Below are 15,881 nucleotides of genomic sequence, written 5' to 3'. Positions count from 1 at the left end.
CGAGACTAGGACCCTGCTAGGGCTAGGAAAGACTAATCTGGCCTGAGCACTGTAGTCTGAGATCGAGGTGACCCGCGGAGAGCAATTCTATAAGCTTAATGCGTCTCTTGCTATGTCCTTACAAATTGATTTATAATATGAATACTTATACGTTAGTCGGACAAAGAGAGGAGAAACACACCCATGGGATTCTGCTCTTGGGCGGATGTCCCTCTGAGAGAGATTCTGTCCTAGTGAAAGCATCTTCTAAGGGATAGAACTTTACCCTCTATGGATTGTAACCACACCCTACAGCATCTGGAGCAGATGCGGGAGATTTAAGGTAGCTGTATGAGGGGGCGGGGGCGAGTCGAGTGGAAGCAGAGAAGGAGAATGAAGTAGCATGGGGGAGGAAGAGCAGGAGGAGAATCAGAGGAGAATGGAGAAAGAAGTTTGGAATAAAACTGCGGTGAGACCAACCATCTGGGCTCCGTTCCTTCCTTCACCTGCCTCGTCATCGCCATTCAACCTCCCTGGTGTGGCGCCCCTTTCTTTTCTTTTTTGTGTTTTACACACCCAGCATCCCATATGGTCCCAGGAGTGATTCCTGAGTGCAGAGCCAGGAGTAACCCCTGTGCATCGCGATGTGTGACCCCCCCAAAAAAAGAAATAAAAAACAGAGAGGACACGAGGAAATGGAAACAATCTCCTGCTCATGGATTGGAAGAATTAACGTTGTCGAAATGGCAACACTCCCTAAAGCATTATACAGGTTCAATGCGATCCCTATAAGGATACCCATGACATTCTTCAAAGAAATTGATCATACACTCCTGAAATTCATATGGAACAACAAGCCCCCATAAATAGCTAAAGCAATTCTTGGGGGGAAAGATGGGAGGCATCACCTTCCCCAACCTCAAACTCTGCTAAAAACGTGGTAATAATCAAACAGCATGGTATTGGAACAAAGACAGACCTGCAGACCAATAAAATAGGGTTGATTATCTTTACACACACCCTCAAATGTATGATCATCTAATCTTTGATAAGGGAGCAAGAAATATAAAGTGGAGCAAAGAAAGCCTCTTTAACAAATGGTACTGGCAAAACTGGATAGCTACACGCAAAAAAAAAAAAAAAGCGTTAGAACTCTGTCTAACACCATACACAAAATTCAGATCAAAATGGATTAAAGGCCTCCACATCAGACCAGAATCCATTAGATACATTGAAGAAAATGTTGGAAAAACCCTCCACAACATTAAAGATAAAGGTATCTTCAAAGACGAAATGCCACTGACCAAGCAAGTGGAAACAGAGATAAACAGAGATAAGCCAACAGCCTTCTGATCAGGGTTTAATATCAAGGATATACAAGGCACTGGCTGAACTCTACAAGAAGAAAACATCCGACTCCATCAGAAAATGGGGCGATGAAATGAACAGGGACTTTCTCAAGAAATCTGAAAGGCCAAGAGGCACATGAAAACTCCCAGCTCTGCCGTACTCTGCTGCCTCGGTTTTCTGATCAGAATCAAGTCAGAGCCGTCAAACAAAGCTCCTTGTCTCTCTGATATGATATTTGCACGTGACGGCGGGAGCAAACCACTGACTCTCGGTTTATAGATTCTGGTCCCTCCGCATGCATTTGCCCACACTCCGTGCTGTGTAGTGGTTACCCCCAGCCCTGTACTTGGGGGGGCCTGTGGGCGGGGGCTGCCCTGAGCCTCCTGCACCCAAAGGCCCTCCCAGAGCCCCCAGCCCAGCCCTCAGTGCCGGATCTTCCTATGCTTCCTAGGTGTGAATTCCTCTCTTCTGTGTGCTGTCTCTCATGGAGACACGGGGATGAGACTCTCTCAGGTGGGAGCGGGATCCCTCCACCTGGTCACTGCTGCTGGAACCCACGGGTGTCCACTGAGCCACAGAGCCTCAGGGAGGACACGCGTGAATGATGGTCAGTGTGTGGCCGAGTGGACGGGAGGCGGGATGGAGGCTGGAGGGAATGGGAAGAAAATCCCCCCACTGCCCTGCTAGCTGGGTGGGGACAGAGTGTGGGGACACAGCACCCAGGAGAGGTGGACAGAGTCACTGGCCGTATCACAGCTCCGTGAGGCTGCCACACCGCTGGGTAGGATCAGAGCCTCCCAGTGTCCACTTCCTCCCATCTCTGTCCCCTGTCATTGGCACTAGGTGCATTTTGCTGAGCGGAGAGAGTGAGGCACGTGGACCCCAGCCCAGGCCCCAACTGAGCAGAGTCCTCAGCTCCCCTCACCCCTGCTCAGCCCAGAGAGACCCCCACCCTCCTGACACTGACCTTCTGTCTCCTCCTGACCACGAGACGGCGGGGGGGTGGTCTTCTCACTGAGAGTCTTGTCTCTCCCTGCAGAGAAGCCCCTCATGCCCTGACTTCGACCACTGTCCCCCTCCCCTGAGGTGGCTGAGGGGCGTCTGTGACCCCCGTTCTAGAGTCAGGACAGAGATGGGCAGTGGGTCCAGCTGCAGGCCCTGGGCAGATTCAGGGTGCTGGGGACAGGAATGGGGCTTTGAGGGAGAAGCTCTCGGACCCAGAAGGAAACACCATGTACTGAAGCCCAGGAACGGGCCCTGGGGATGGGCTGGTGCCCCTCTCGGAGTCCTGCTCAGGCTGGCGGGGCTGGGACCCCCCATCCTGGTGTGCAGTTGCAGGTGCTGGGGAGAGAATGGCCCCATCAGTACCGAGGTGGGGGTGGAGCCGGGAGACAGCCCAGACCTGGAGAGACCCTGGGACAGCGCCAGAGTCCACCTGGGCACTGCCCCGGGACAGCCCTGTCCCTCCAGGACAGTCTCAATGCCCCCCTGGGGATGGAACCCCCCTCTCTCGGGTCAGGAACGGGCGCTGGGTGGGTGCAGCACTTCCCTGGACTCTGACCTGGACAGGGGCAGCTCTGACGCCAGCCCACGCAGACCCCGAGAGTGTGGCACCTCCTGTCTGCAGCGGGCAGGCGCCCTGTCTCCCACTGGGCTGAGGCGCCCCATGGGACAGGGGCCCGGAGGTGTCCCTGCCCTCTACCTCCTTCCAGCCTCCTTCAAACTGTCCTGGCCCTGAGCACAGTCTCGAAGAGTCTCAGCCTCACTCCAACCTACAGCCCCACTGAGGTCCTGGCTCCGAGAAACGGACGTAGCAGCACTGGGCCCCTGCACGGCGAGAGGAAACGAGGAGAGAGGCCAGTGCGCCGCACTCACATCCGCTCCATCACGGGCTCACACATCGCCTATTTTCCTCTTTTCATTTATTTTTTTATTTTTAATTGAATCACCTGAGATACGGCAACAAAGCTTTAATGATCCAGTTTCAGTTATACAATGTTCCACACCCACCCCTCCACCTCCAATATTCCCGGTGTGTCCTGCCACTCTGGACCCCCAGCCTGCCACTCTGACAGGCATTTTTCCTCTCTCTCTCTCTCTATCTCTCTCTCTCTCTCTCTCTCTCTCTCTCTCTCTCTCTCTCTCTCTTCCCCCCTCTCTCTTTCTCTCTTTGGGCATTATGGTTTGCAGTGCAGATATTTAGAGGCCATCCTGTTGGGTCCTTTGCTCACTTTCAGCACGCATCTCCCACCAGAGAGAACCCTTCCAACCTTCATGGTCAGAATGGTCCTTCTCTATTCTAACTGCCCTCTCCCCTAGCCCTAGAGGCAGGTTTCCAACCGTTGACCATTCGTCCTGACCCTTATTTCTACTGTCCTTGGGTGTTTGTCTCATAGTATATTTTATGTACCACAAATGAGTGCAGCCATTCTGTCTGTCCTTCTCCTTCTAACTTATTTCACCTAGAGAGATACTCTCCATGTCTGTGCATTAACAAGAGAATTTCATGACATCATTTTTCCCTCACAGCTGTATAATATTCCAGTGTATAGATGTGCCATAGTTTTTTTTATCCAGTCTTCTGTTCTCGGGCACTCATGTTATTTCCAGATTCTGACTTTGTGAACAGTGCTTAGTCTTATTTTCATGGGACCTATGTGACCTGATGCCAGGTCCCTCATTTCCATAAGGACAGCTGACCCCAGCTCAGGGAAGGGATGCTCATCCCACACAGCAGCTCCCAGCATGGCAGGTCCTTGTCCTTGCACTGAGGCGGGGCTGCTCTGGTCACAGAGACAGGGACTCACAGCAGAGACGCTGGGGGTGCTGCCCCGGGACCTGTGACTGCAGGCTGGGTGCTGCTCTTCCTCACCTGCACAGGAGCCGAAGGAGGTTCAGTCCACTGCAGGAGAGCACCTGGCCGAGCACGTGTCTGCTGGGAGTGGGGAGGGTGACCGAGAGGGACGGGACAAGAGCTGAGTGGCCCTGACCTACTCTGTGGGGGTGGAGCTATCAAGGGGAACCCCAGGCAGCCCTGGGCCTCAGTGGCCATAGTGGGGTGGGAGAGGCCTTTTCAGAGAAAGGGACATGCAGGTGGCTGCAGCCTAAGCCGGCACTCTGGAGGGGGCCCCCAAGGGCCATGAATGGGCTCTCTGGCCATCAGTGGGCTCCTAAACTGTAAGTGAGTGACTTAGGACCCAAAAGGAGGGGGCACCCGGATTTGAACCAGGGACCTCTTGATCTGCAGTCAAATGCTCTACCCCTGAGCTATGCCCCCTGGCATGTCCATACTACCTGATGAGCACCTTTCCCTGTGAGTCCCTGTCACTGGGTGAGTCAGGTCACTCCCCTGCCCACTCTCAGAAGCTGCCAGACCTGTCTCCTAGGAGCCTCCTTGCAGCCTGCAGCCCGGGCTCAGGGCAGTGGGGTCAGCAGAGGGCAGAGACGGGGTCTCAGGACCCCCACCCTTTCCCCTTGCCTTCTGTTTAGCCCAGCAGCTGGCCAAGCTTACAAAATGGCCCCACATGATCCAGAGACTCACAAATGATCTTGGAACCGAGCAGCTCGCTGCACAGATGCCTCCGGACCCTGCACCAGGTGATTTCACCGGGATGCCTCAGTTGGGAGCTGGCATCGTCCCTCCACCTGCCCCCTATGAATCCCGGTGGCCGCAAACTTACAGAACCCGATGAGAAACCCAGGTACGCAGGACCAGTGACTGCAAACTCCAGGCCTCAAGGGATCAGTGCGGGAGTCTCCTTTCCATCTCCCCGCCCCTCTGGGGTCCGACTGTCACGCCCACGAACTGGGATGGCGCAGGTGGAGTTGGGCGACTTGGTGTAGGACCTCGGTTGGTCTTTCCAGCATGGAGAGATGAGTGGAAACTAGCCCCGTGTGGGGGTGGTGGGGGTGGCTCTGTGAAGAGGTGATTATTAGGGCCATTTAAGGGGTGTGGGATATAGCTCAGGGGTAGAGCACTTGACTGTAGATCCAGTGGTCCCTGTTAAAGTCTAGGTGCCCTCTCCTATTTTTATTTTTCTTATCATATATCCATTACTCATTTCTGCCTGCCCGCTTGTCCCATTTTTTCCCCTCACTGCCTCAGTTCACCCTCCTCCTGGCTGATTTCATTTTTTCAAGACGGAACCCACTCCCCGTACCAAGTAGCTTCTCAGCCAAGCAGGGAGGCAGTTCAATAAACAGGCCTGGGAACTCAGATCTGCCTTCACTGACAGTGCCACGGAAGCTAAGGGACCCCTAGAGAACTTGGAGAACCAGGTGGTCCCAGGAGCCAAACCCTTCCCGGCCCTCTCACTGCCGGCCTATATTTTCAGCATCTTCTCCTTGCCCTAATGGGCAAAGGGGATCTGATTCCCAGCCATGACCATCCTACACGCTATAGGCGAAACTTGAGAGGCTCTTGGGCATGTGTGTGGGTGGTCGGTGTGCTGGATCTTACACACTTACACACTGCCATAACCATATTACCTAAACTATAATAAAAGAATAAAGATGATGTAGCCATGAAATCTTTTGAAGTTGTGGCTTTTTAGGAGAAAAATATATTAAAAAGAAGAGCCAAAAGGTCTCATGATGCCGAGCAACCCAAGACCTGCGGAAGGGCCCCATAAGAGGTCAGCGAGCTGGTCAGGGGCCAGGTGGCGTCTCACAGGCTCCTGGTGAGAGGACTTCCTGTCAGAGTTCTCAGTACACTCAGGTCTTGCGTGGACAGCCTGTCTTCTCCCTCCCTCTCCTGCATTCAGCTATTGCCTCCTGCTCTGTGCCTAATATCTTCAACCGAAAATCTGATTCGCTTTTTGGGCCATGTGGCATGAACCACAGGAACTGGGTCACTGGACAGTGGCCAGGAGCCTCACAGGAACGAATGATTCCCTGAGTGACGTGAGAAAATGTTTTATCTGTGAATCAGAAGAGGATGATCTAAAAAGAGTTCACTAGACTGAAAGAAAATACGCTTTATAAAGTGAATTGAGAGAGACACCAAGCCAACGAAACGCCCAGTAACAGAGATTTCAAGCTGAAAACTCTTGGGTCTTCTCAGCGTGGGTCAGGAGGCTTCCTGAAGGCCCAGCCAGTCACACTCATCCCCACGGCCTCTGCGATGTCAGCAGAGACCCAGCTTCAGAGATTTCCAAATCTCAGGAGATGCAAACCAAACTGCTGAAACTAAGTAACACTAAGTAAAACTAAGTTTCAGTAAACCCCACAAAATTACTTGAATAATCCCATTGTGCGATATAACAATTTTGATAAATTTTCTTCAAGTATTTTTCAATAATTCCATTAGCCATTTTATTGTAATAAGCTATTTAAAATAAATTATTTTGTGCCTGTTAAAGGGCAGGTTGGAGAGTGGGCGGGAAGCTGGGGTCAGTGGTGGAGGGAAGGTCACTCTGCTGGGGACAATGGGGTTGGGACGTTAAATCCCCAAACAACTGTGTCATGAACAGCTTTGTACACTATGGTTTAAATAGAGATTAAAATTAAAATTAAAAGTGGATTGAAAATGTGAAAAATTCAAGGGAAAGTGAGAAAAGTAAAGTTAGGCCACTTTCTCATAAGTAAAAGATGTATCAAAAGACTAAGGAATACACTAAAGATGAGAAATATTTTTTAATGATAAATTGAGAAGTTGAAATGAGTAGGTGCAGAAACCAAATCTCCAAAGTTCTAAAGGCAAAGACTTTGGACACATGATATCAAAAAATTTCTTCATCCTGAGATGAGGGGTTTGCCCTAGAAAAATACTGTGGTACCAGCAGGACGGACAAGAAGTCTCTGGCCACATGGTAAATTTCTGGGCACTGCTGTGCCCGCACAGCTCCCAGTCTAACTCCCGACTCAAAGCCGGCAGCTCGCTCAGCTCCTGTCCCGGGAGCCCAGGCTGGGCACTGCATGTGGGTCCCACAGACCTGCCCTTGGAGATCGGGACTCTGGGATTCAGGTCATGTCCATCCTCGCTGAAGGACAGAGGGACGGACTGGGGTACACATAGGATCTTAGGGTCACTATGGAGCGTTGAAAGCATCTGAGCCAAACCAAAGAGGCCACAGGAAGCAAGGGGCACAGAGACCCCGTCTCTCTCCTCTGCTCACCCACCCCTGAGGCTGGGCATCAAGGAGGCTCCTAGGAGACAGGTCTGGCAGCTTCTGAGAGTGGGCAGGGGAGCGGCCTGACTCACCCAGTGACAGGGACTCACAGGGAAAGGTGCTCATCAGGTATTATGGACATGCCAGGGGGCATAGCTCAGGGGTAGAGCATTTGACTGCAGATCAAGAGGTCCCCGGTTCAAATCCGGGTGCCCCCTCCTTTTGGGCCCTAAGTCACTCACTCAAAGCTTAAGGGCCCCACTGGTGGTCAGAGAGCCCCACTCATGGCCTGCGGGGCCCCAGAGCCTCCCAGGCTGCAGCAGCTCCTGATGTCCCTCTCTGTGAAGGGTCGCCTCTCACCCATGCAGTCACTGAGGCCCAGGACTGCCTGCCTGGGTCTGAATAGCGCCCGAACAGTAGGTGCTATTAAGAATACAGATCCCGTGACTAAGGCTGACTCCTAGCCTTTCCAAGTGAGTGACGTGGGAGATGGCAGTAGAGAGGCACAGGGCGGTGAGATTTCCCAGCAGAACAGACAATTTCAGGCTGACCTCATGTCTGAGACACCACAATATGTTTATTCAAATACTATCAGGCTGTGGGTCAGTTGAGACACTCACCTAAAAGTTCTTACAAAAGTACCTCCATAACTCTTCACTGTATCACGGTCGTCCCGTTGCTCATCGATTTGCTCGAGCGGGCACTGGTAATGTCTCCATTATGAGACTTGTTGTTACTGTTTTTAGTATATCGAATACGCCACAGGTAGCTTGCCAGGCTCTGCTGTGCGGGCGGGATACTCTTGGCAGTTTGCCAGGCTCTCAGAGAGGGATGGAGGAATCGAACCCGGGTCGGCTGCATGCAAGGCAAACGCCCTACCTGCTGTGCTATGCTCCAGCCCACTTAAAGACAGAAACCAGGTCTCCTCTGTGAGAACTGGGAGTGACGGAATATTCCAGAATTCAGGGCAGTGGGAGGGAGGGGAAGAAAGTCTATCCCCATGAAGTTGCTATAGCATTTCCAGGACCAGAGTGGTGACACCACAGAAATCAAGATGGGGCCAAGTTAGTTCCCTGGGAGTCCTCTCCCTGGGAAAATTTTTAAAAAAATTTTTTACTCACTAGAGGTTGTGGGACACTTGGAGTATTGAAAAAGAACTAACCCACTGAATCACGAGGCAATCACTAACTTCAGGAAAAACATAAAGGTCTACCAGAATTTATTGTTTTAATTCTGACTATTAATATATTTTAATTAACATGGTTACTCAAAAAAAGAAAATAATCGAAACCAAGAAAAGACAGAGGAAGAGATTGACAATGTTTATTGTATATTATATAAAAAGGTAAATAATATCATATCCTGATAGATGAGAGCATATTGTGAGATACTAAGTTTATCATGTAAGTTAATCTATTTTAAAAAACAACCCAGGGCCGGAGTGATAGCACAGCGGGTAGGGCGTTTGCCTTGCACTCGGCCGACCCGGGTTCGATCCCCGGCATCCCATATGGTCCCCCAAGCACCGCCAGGAGTAATTCCTGAGTGCAAAGCCAGGAGTAACCCCTGAGCATCGCTGGGTGTGACCCAAAAAAGCAAAAAAAAATTAAAAAATAAAAAACAACCCAAAGTGATTGTTCGACCATGACAGGAACAAGGTAGAAAAGATTACTTTCTATTCTAATCCTTGGAAAATTTGCTATAAAATTTCTGATCAGGCTGAGGGACAGTTCACAGGGCAAATGTGAACAGCTCACAGTTGGCATCCCCAGGGGAACTCCCTGTTCTCCTGCACACCAGAAACCCTGAGCACTGCCAGGTGGGTCCAGAGTCTCTTGCTCCCTCCAAAGAGGCCAAGGACACGTGGAATAAGAGAGTATCCCCACTAGAGCACGCATGTCCTGGGGATGGGGGCTCGGCTCGGCGAGGACTTCCCGCTGCGGCTCAGAGTTCCCTGCTGGACCCAGAGCTGTGGGCCCCGGGGTCTGGGCTCCTCGTGAGCCTCATGGGAGGACGCCTGCACGCGGGGCAGGAAGGAGTTTCTCAGTCCCCCAGGCCCCGCCCCCTTGACGATGGTCCCAGTGGAGAGACACCTTCTGTGCAGTGCAGGTCACAGGTGGCACGAGCTGTGTGATGGTCACTTGTGCGTTGTATCAAAGAGGAAGAAGAGGACACATGTATCCTGAGGGTCCTCCCAGCAGTGTCCCTGCCACTGTGGTGCTGAGTCAGTGACAGTGGGGAGGGGCAGGTGCTGCCCGTGAGGGTGGGCCCTGGGGATGCACAGACAGAGTTGGGGGAGTTGGGGAGGGCCACTGGTTGGTCTTTCCAGCGTGGAGAGATGAGTGGAATCTTGCCCTGTGCTGTGGGGTGTGAGGGTGACTCTGGGTAAAGATGACTCTGAGACCCACCCAACAGGTGTGGGGCATAGCTCAGGGGCAGAGCATTTGACTGCAGATCAAGAGGTCCCTGGTTCAGGGGCTGGAGAGATAGCACAGCGGGTAAGGCGTTTGCCTTGCATGCGGCCGACCCGGGTTCAAATCCCAGCATCCCATATGGTCCCCTGAGCACAGCCAGGGGTAATTCCTGAGTGCAGAGCCAGGAGTAACCCCTGTGCACCGCCAGGTGTGACCCAAAAAGCAAAAAAAAAAAAAGAGGTCCCTGGTTCAAATCCGGGTGCCCCCTCATTTTCCCCCATGTTGATAGACTCTCAGCCTCACTCCAACCTACAGCCCCACTGAGGTCCTGGCTCCTAGAAACGGACGTAGCAGCACTGGGCCCCTGCACGGCGAGAGGAAACGAGGAGAGAGGCCAGTGCGCCGCACTCACATCCGCTCCATCACGGGCTCACACATCGCCTATTTTCTTCTTTTCATTTATTTTTTTATTTTTAATTGGATCACCATGAGATACAGTTACAAAGCTCTCATGATCCAGTTTCAGTTATACAATGTTCCAACACCCACCCCTCCACTAGCTTTCCCACAGCCAATATTCCCTGTTTCTCTCTGCCACCCTTGGCCCCCCAAGTGTGCCACTTTGACAGGCATTTTCCTTCTCTCTCACTCTCACTCACTCACTCTCTCTCTCTCTCTCTCTCTCTCTCTCTCTCTCTCTCTCTCTTCCCCTCTCTCTTTGGGCATTATGGTTTGCAGTGCAGATATTTAGAGGCCATCCTGTTGGGTCCTTTGCTCACTTTCAGCACCCATCTCCCACCCAGAGAGAACCCTTCCAACCGTCGTGGTCAGAATGGTCCTTCTCTATTCTAACTGCCCTCTCCCCTAGCCCTAGAGGCAGGTTTCTAACTGTTGACCATTTGTCCTGACCCTTATTTCTACTGTCCTCGGGTGTTCATCTAATACTATTTTTACATGTCCCACAAATGAGTGCAGCCATTCTATGTCTGTCCTTCTCCTTCTAACTTATTTCACCTTAAAGAGATACTCTTCATGTCCATGCATTATAAGAGAATTTCATGACTTCACTTTTTCTAACAGCTGTATAGTATTCCATTGCATAGATGTACCATTGTTTTTTCCACCTATCGTCTGTTATCAGCACTCGGGTTATTTTCAAATACTGGCTATTGTGGACAGTGCTTAGTCTTTGTTTCATAGGGCATATGAGACCTTGTAGGTCAAGCTCACTGACACTGTTACAAAAAAACATCTGACCCCAGCTCAGGGAAGGGACGCTCATCCCACACAGCAGCTCCCAGCCTGGCAGGTCCTTGTCCCTGCACTGAAGCCGGGCTGCTGTGGTCACAGAGACAGGGACTCACAGCAGAGACGCTGGGGGTGCTGCCCCAGGACCTGTGACCTGCAGGCTGGGTGCTGCTCTTCCTCACCTGCACAGGAGCCAAAGGAGGTTCAGTCCACTGCAGGAGAGCACCTGGCTGAGCACGTGTCTGCTGGGAGTGGGGAGGGTGGCCGAGAGGGACGGGACAAGAGCTGAGTGGCCCTGACCTACTCTGTGGGGGTGGGGGCTATTGAGAGACACCCCAGGCAGCCTTGGGGCCTCAGTGACCATAGAGGGGTGGGAGAGGCCCCTTCTGGGAGAGGGACATGAGGGTTGCTGCAGCCTGGGAGGGGACTCTGAGGGGGCCTCACAGGCCATGAATGAGCTCTCTGACCATCACTGGTCTCCTCAACTTTGAGTGAGTGACTTAGGACCCAAAAGGAGGGGGCACCCGGATTTGAACCGGGGACCTCTTGATCTGCAGTCAAATGCTCTACCCCTGAGCTATGCCCCCTGGCATGTCCATGTGGCCTGATGAGCACCTTTCCCTGTGAGTCCCTGTCACTGGGTGAGTCAGGCCACTCCCCTGCCCACTCTCAGAAGCTGCCAGACCTGTCTCCTAGGAGCCTCCTTGCAGCCTGCAGCCCGGGCTCAGGGCAGTGAGGTCAGCAGAGGGCAGAGACGGGGTCTCAGGACCCCCACCCTTTCCCCTTGCCTTCTGTTTAGCCCAGCAGCTGGCCAAGCTTACAAAATGGCCCCACATGATCCAGAGACTCACAAATGAGTCTCAGAACTGAGCAGTTCGCTGCACAGACACCTCCGGACCCCGCACCAGGGGAGTTCACTTGGGTGCCTCAGTTGGGAGCTGGCATCGTCCCTCCACCTGCCCCCTATGAATCCCGGTGGCCACAAACTTAGAGAACCCGATGAGAAACCCAGGTATGCAGGACCAGTGACTGCAAACTCCAGGCCTCAAGGGATCAGAGATGGCCGGTCATTCCCATCTCCCCGCCCCTTTGGGGTCGGGCTGTCACGCCCACGAACTGCTTCCAGGTTCCATTAAGCACATTAATGGCCGTGATCCAGAGACTCACAAATGACTCTTGGAACCGAGCAGCTCACTGTAGAGATTTCTCCACATCTGAATTATTTAAAAATTCAGAATTGCTGGCACACGCAGCCACAAAACGTCTCATGCTATTCATAACAAGCAATACAAAGTAAGTGATCTAGCATCTGCCTGCTGGGCAGGCTTAAGTGGTGGTGGAAAATTTTGAAATAACGGTGGTGGGAAGGTGTAATGGTGGTGGGATTGGTGTTGAAATACTAAATGTAATCCATTATTGTGAACAACTTTTGAAAATAAAATTTTTATAAAGAAAACAAAACAAAATAAAAGTTTCAAAAAATGGACTCATACTCCTACAGGATCCCAGATATTCTGGTTGTCTCTTCAGGAAGGACAGAAGGCTCAAGTCACACAGAGTCCTTGAGCTGGAGGAGGTTCCGTGAGCTTCCCAGGAGACTCCTTGAGTCAGGGAGGAAGGAAGTTTATCGGTCCCCTGAAGCCTCCTGCACAACCCCCCGCCCCCGGGATGTCCGTCCCAGACGAGAGGCACCTTCTGTGCAGGTGCAGGTCACAGGGGCAAGAGCTGCCGGTGGGCACTTGTGTGTTGTGTCGAAGAGGCAGAGACACGTTTATCCTGAAGTTCCTCCAGAAATGATGTCCCCGCCACCCTGGGTGCCGAAGCCAGTGCCAAGTGGGGAGGGACAGATGCTGCCTCTGAGGGGTGGGGCCCTGGGATGGCGCAGGTGGAGCTGGGGGATTGGAAGAGGACCCCGGTTGGTCTTTCCAGCGTGGAGATGAGTGGAAACGTGCCCCGTGTGTGGGTGGGGGGGACTCTGGGGAGAAGGTGAGTATTAGGCCCAGCTGACAGGTGTGGGATATAGCTCAGGGGTAGAGCACTTGACTGTAGATCCTGAAGTCCCTGTTAAAGTCTAGGTGGCCCCTCCCATTTTTATTTTTCTAATCATATATTTGTCACTTATTTCTGCCTGCCCTCATGTCCTGTTTCCTTTCCTCACTGCCTCAGTTCACCCTCCTCCTGGTTGATTTCACTTTTCCAGGATGTAACCCACTCCCTGTACCAACTAGCTTCTCAGCCAAGCAGGGAGGCAGTTCAGTGACCAGGATGGGGACTCAGAGCTGCCTTCACTGACAGTGCCACGGAAGCTAAGGGACCCCTAGAGAACTTGGAGAACCGGGTGGTCCCAGGAGCCAAACCCTGCCAGGCCCCCTCCTGCTGAACTATGCTTTCAGCACCCCCTCATTGCCTTGACGGGCAAAGGGAATCTGATTCCCAGTCATGACCATCCTACGCTCTACAGGAGAAGCTAGGGAAGCTCCTGGGCATTTGTGTGGGTGGTCGGTGTGCTGGATCCCGTAACCATATAACTTAAACTATAATAAAAGAATTATAGATGATATAACTGTGTCATGAACGACTTTGTACACTATGGTTTAAATAGAGTTTATTAAATAAAGTTTTAAAAAGTTTATTTAAACTACGGTTTAAAGAAAGTTAAAAAGTAAAATTAAAAAGTGAATTGAGCTCTCCACTGCTGCAGGACCATGGCCCCGGAGGGCAGCTAAACTACTTTGGACACCAGCAGCTTCTTGCAGAAATGTCTCTAGACTGTGAACTGAGCCCTGGCCGCCATCTTATGACGACCCCAAAAGGGAGGCACGAACTTGCAGTGATGCAATTTCTGGCAGAGATTTCCCTGGACTTAGTTACTAATATACAGAAATCCAAAACCTCATATCTCTTCACTGTTAGCAATGGAAAACAAATTATCAAAAGCTTCCTTTTCAACAGGTCTGACCTTGGGGGTGGGGGGGAAACTCCAATAAAATAATAGTGTTTTTTTTAGTTGAAATATTTAATGTAATCAAAGTAAAGAGAAAAGTAAAGTGAAATTTATCAGCTACACAGGCAGGGGGGAGGGGAGGGGTGGGGGAGGTATACGGGGGTTTCTGGTGGTGGAATATGTGCACTGGTGAAGGGATGGGTGTCTGAGCATTGTATAACTGAGACTTTAACCTGAAAGCTTTGTAACTTTCCACATGGTGATTCAATTTTTAAAAAAGTGAATGGAAATGTTGGAAAATGGTTCATTTAAACTAGGGTTTAAGTAAAATTTAAAAGAAAAATAAAAAAGTGAATTGAAAATTTAAAAAATTCAAAAGAAAGTTAAAAAGTAAAGTTGGCCCACTTTCTCATTAAGAAAAAGATATTAAAAAGACTAAGAAATAACTAAAAATAAGAAATATTATTTAAATGATAAATGGAGAAGTTGAAATGAGGAGGTGCAGACACCAAATCTCCAAAGTTCTAAAGGCAAAGACTTTGGACACATGATATCAAAAATTTTTCATCCTGAGATGAGGGGTTTACCCTAGAAATATACTGTGGTACCAGCAGGATGGACAAGAAGTCTCTGCCACATGGTAAATTTCTGGGCACTGCTGTGCCCGCACAGCTCCCAGTCTAACTCCCGACTCAAAGCCGGCAGCTCGCTCAGCTCCTGTCCCGGGAGCCCAGGCTGGGCACTGCATGTGGGTCCCATAGACCTGCACTTGGAGATCGGGACTCTGGGATTCAGGTCATGTCCATCCTCGCTGAAGGACACAGGGAAGGACTGGGGTACACGTAGGACCTTAGGGTCACTATGGAGCCCTTGAAAGCGCCTGAGCCAAACCAGGGGTCACGGGAAGGGAGGGGCACAGAGACCCCGTCTCTGACCTCTGCTGACCCACCCCTGAGACTGGGCATCAAGGAGGCTCCTAGGAGACAGGTCTGACAGCTACCGAGAGTGGGCAGGGGAGCGGCCTGACTCACCCAGTGACAGGGACTCACGGGGAAAGGTGCTCATCAGGCCACATGGACATGCCAGGGGGCATAGCTCAGGGGTAGAGCATTTGACTGCAGATCAAGAGGTCCCCGGTTCAAATCCGGGTGCCCCCTCCTTTTGGTACCTGTTATTCACTCAGGGAACTAACCTGGCCCCATCTTGTTTTCTGTGGCGTCACCGCTCTGATCCTGGCAATGCTGTAGCAAGTTCACGGGGAGAGACTCTTCCCCTCGCTCCCACTGCCCTGAATTCAGGAATATTGTGGGCTCAGGGGCCCCACTATGGTGAGTGACGTGGGATATGGCAGTAGAGAGCCACAGGGCGGCGAGATTTCCCAGCAGAACAGACACTTCAATCTCGGCTGATCCCGTGTCTGGGGCACCACAATATGGTCATTCAAGTACTAGTCAGGCTGTGGGTCAGTACTTGAGACACCACAGACCTAAAAGTTCTTACAAAATACCTCCATTAACTGTTAGAGACAGGAATTAGGGGGTCTCCTCTGTGAGTACTAGGAGTGATGGAATATTTCTGACTTCGGTCTACCAAAATTCATCATTTCAATTGCAACTATTAGCTAATTTTAATTAACATGGTTACTCAAAAAACAGAAAATAATCTAAACCAAGAAAAGATGGAGGAGGAAGAGATTTACAGCATCTCGCACGCATGGCAGAGCCTGGCAAGCTACCCGGGCATATTCGATATGCCAAAAACAGTAACAACAAGTCTCACAATGGAGACGTTACTGGTGCCCGCTCAAATAAATTGATGAACAACGAGATGACAGTG

General features: G+C 51.3%; 4 non-coding genes across 4 annotated transcripts; 2 read left to right on the top strand and 2 right to left on the bottom strand.

Annotated features, from left to right (window-relative positions):
* Positions 1-4,534: 4,534 nt before the first annotated feature.
* Positions 4,535-4,606, bottom strand: TRNAC-GCA (transfer RNA cysteine (anticodon GCA)). Its single transcript has one exon. It is a non-coding gene; the product is annotated as a tRNA-Cys (tRNA).
* Positions 4,607-7,585: 2,979 nt separating this feature from the next.
* TRNAC-GCA (transfer RNA cysteine (anticodon GCA)) lies at positions 7,586-7,657 on the top strand. The gene has a single exon. It is a non-coding gene; the product is annotated as a tRNA-Cys (tRNA).
* A 3,959-nt stretch (positions 7,658-11,616) lies between these two features.
* Positions 11,617-11,688, bottom strand: TRNAC-GCA (transfer RNA cysteine (anticodon GCA)). Its single transcript has one exon. It is a non-coding gene; the product is annotated as a tRNA-Cys (tRNA).
* A 3,442-nt stretch (positions 11,689-15,130) lies between these two features.
* TRNAC-GCA (transfer RNA cysteine (anticodon GCA)) lies at positions 15,131-15,202 on the top strand. The gene has a single exon. It is a non-coding gene; the product is annotated as a tRNA-Cys (tRNA).
* Positions 15,203-15,881: the final 679 nt, after the last annotated feature.

Source organism: Sorex araneus, chromosome 1 (genome assembly GCF_027595985.1).
Source record: "Sorex araneus isolate mSorAra2 chromosome 1, mSorAra2.pri, whole genome shotgun sequence".
Classification (NCBI taxonomy): domain Eukaryota; kingdom Metazoa; phylum Chordata; class Mammalia; order Eulipotyphla; family Soricidae; genus Sorex; species Sorex araneus.
The sequence above is the reverse complement of the archived record's forward strand: the minus strand, read 5'-3'. Positions and strand labels throughout refer to the sequence as shown.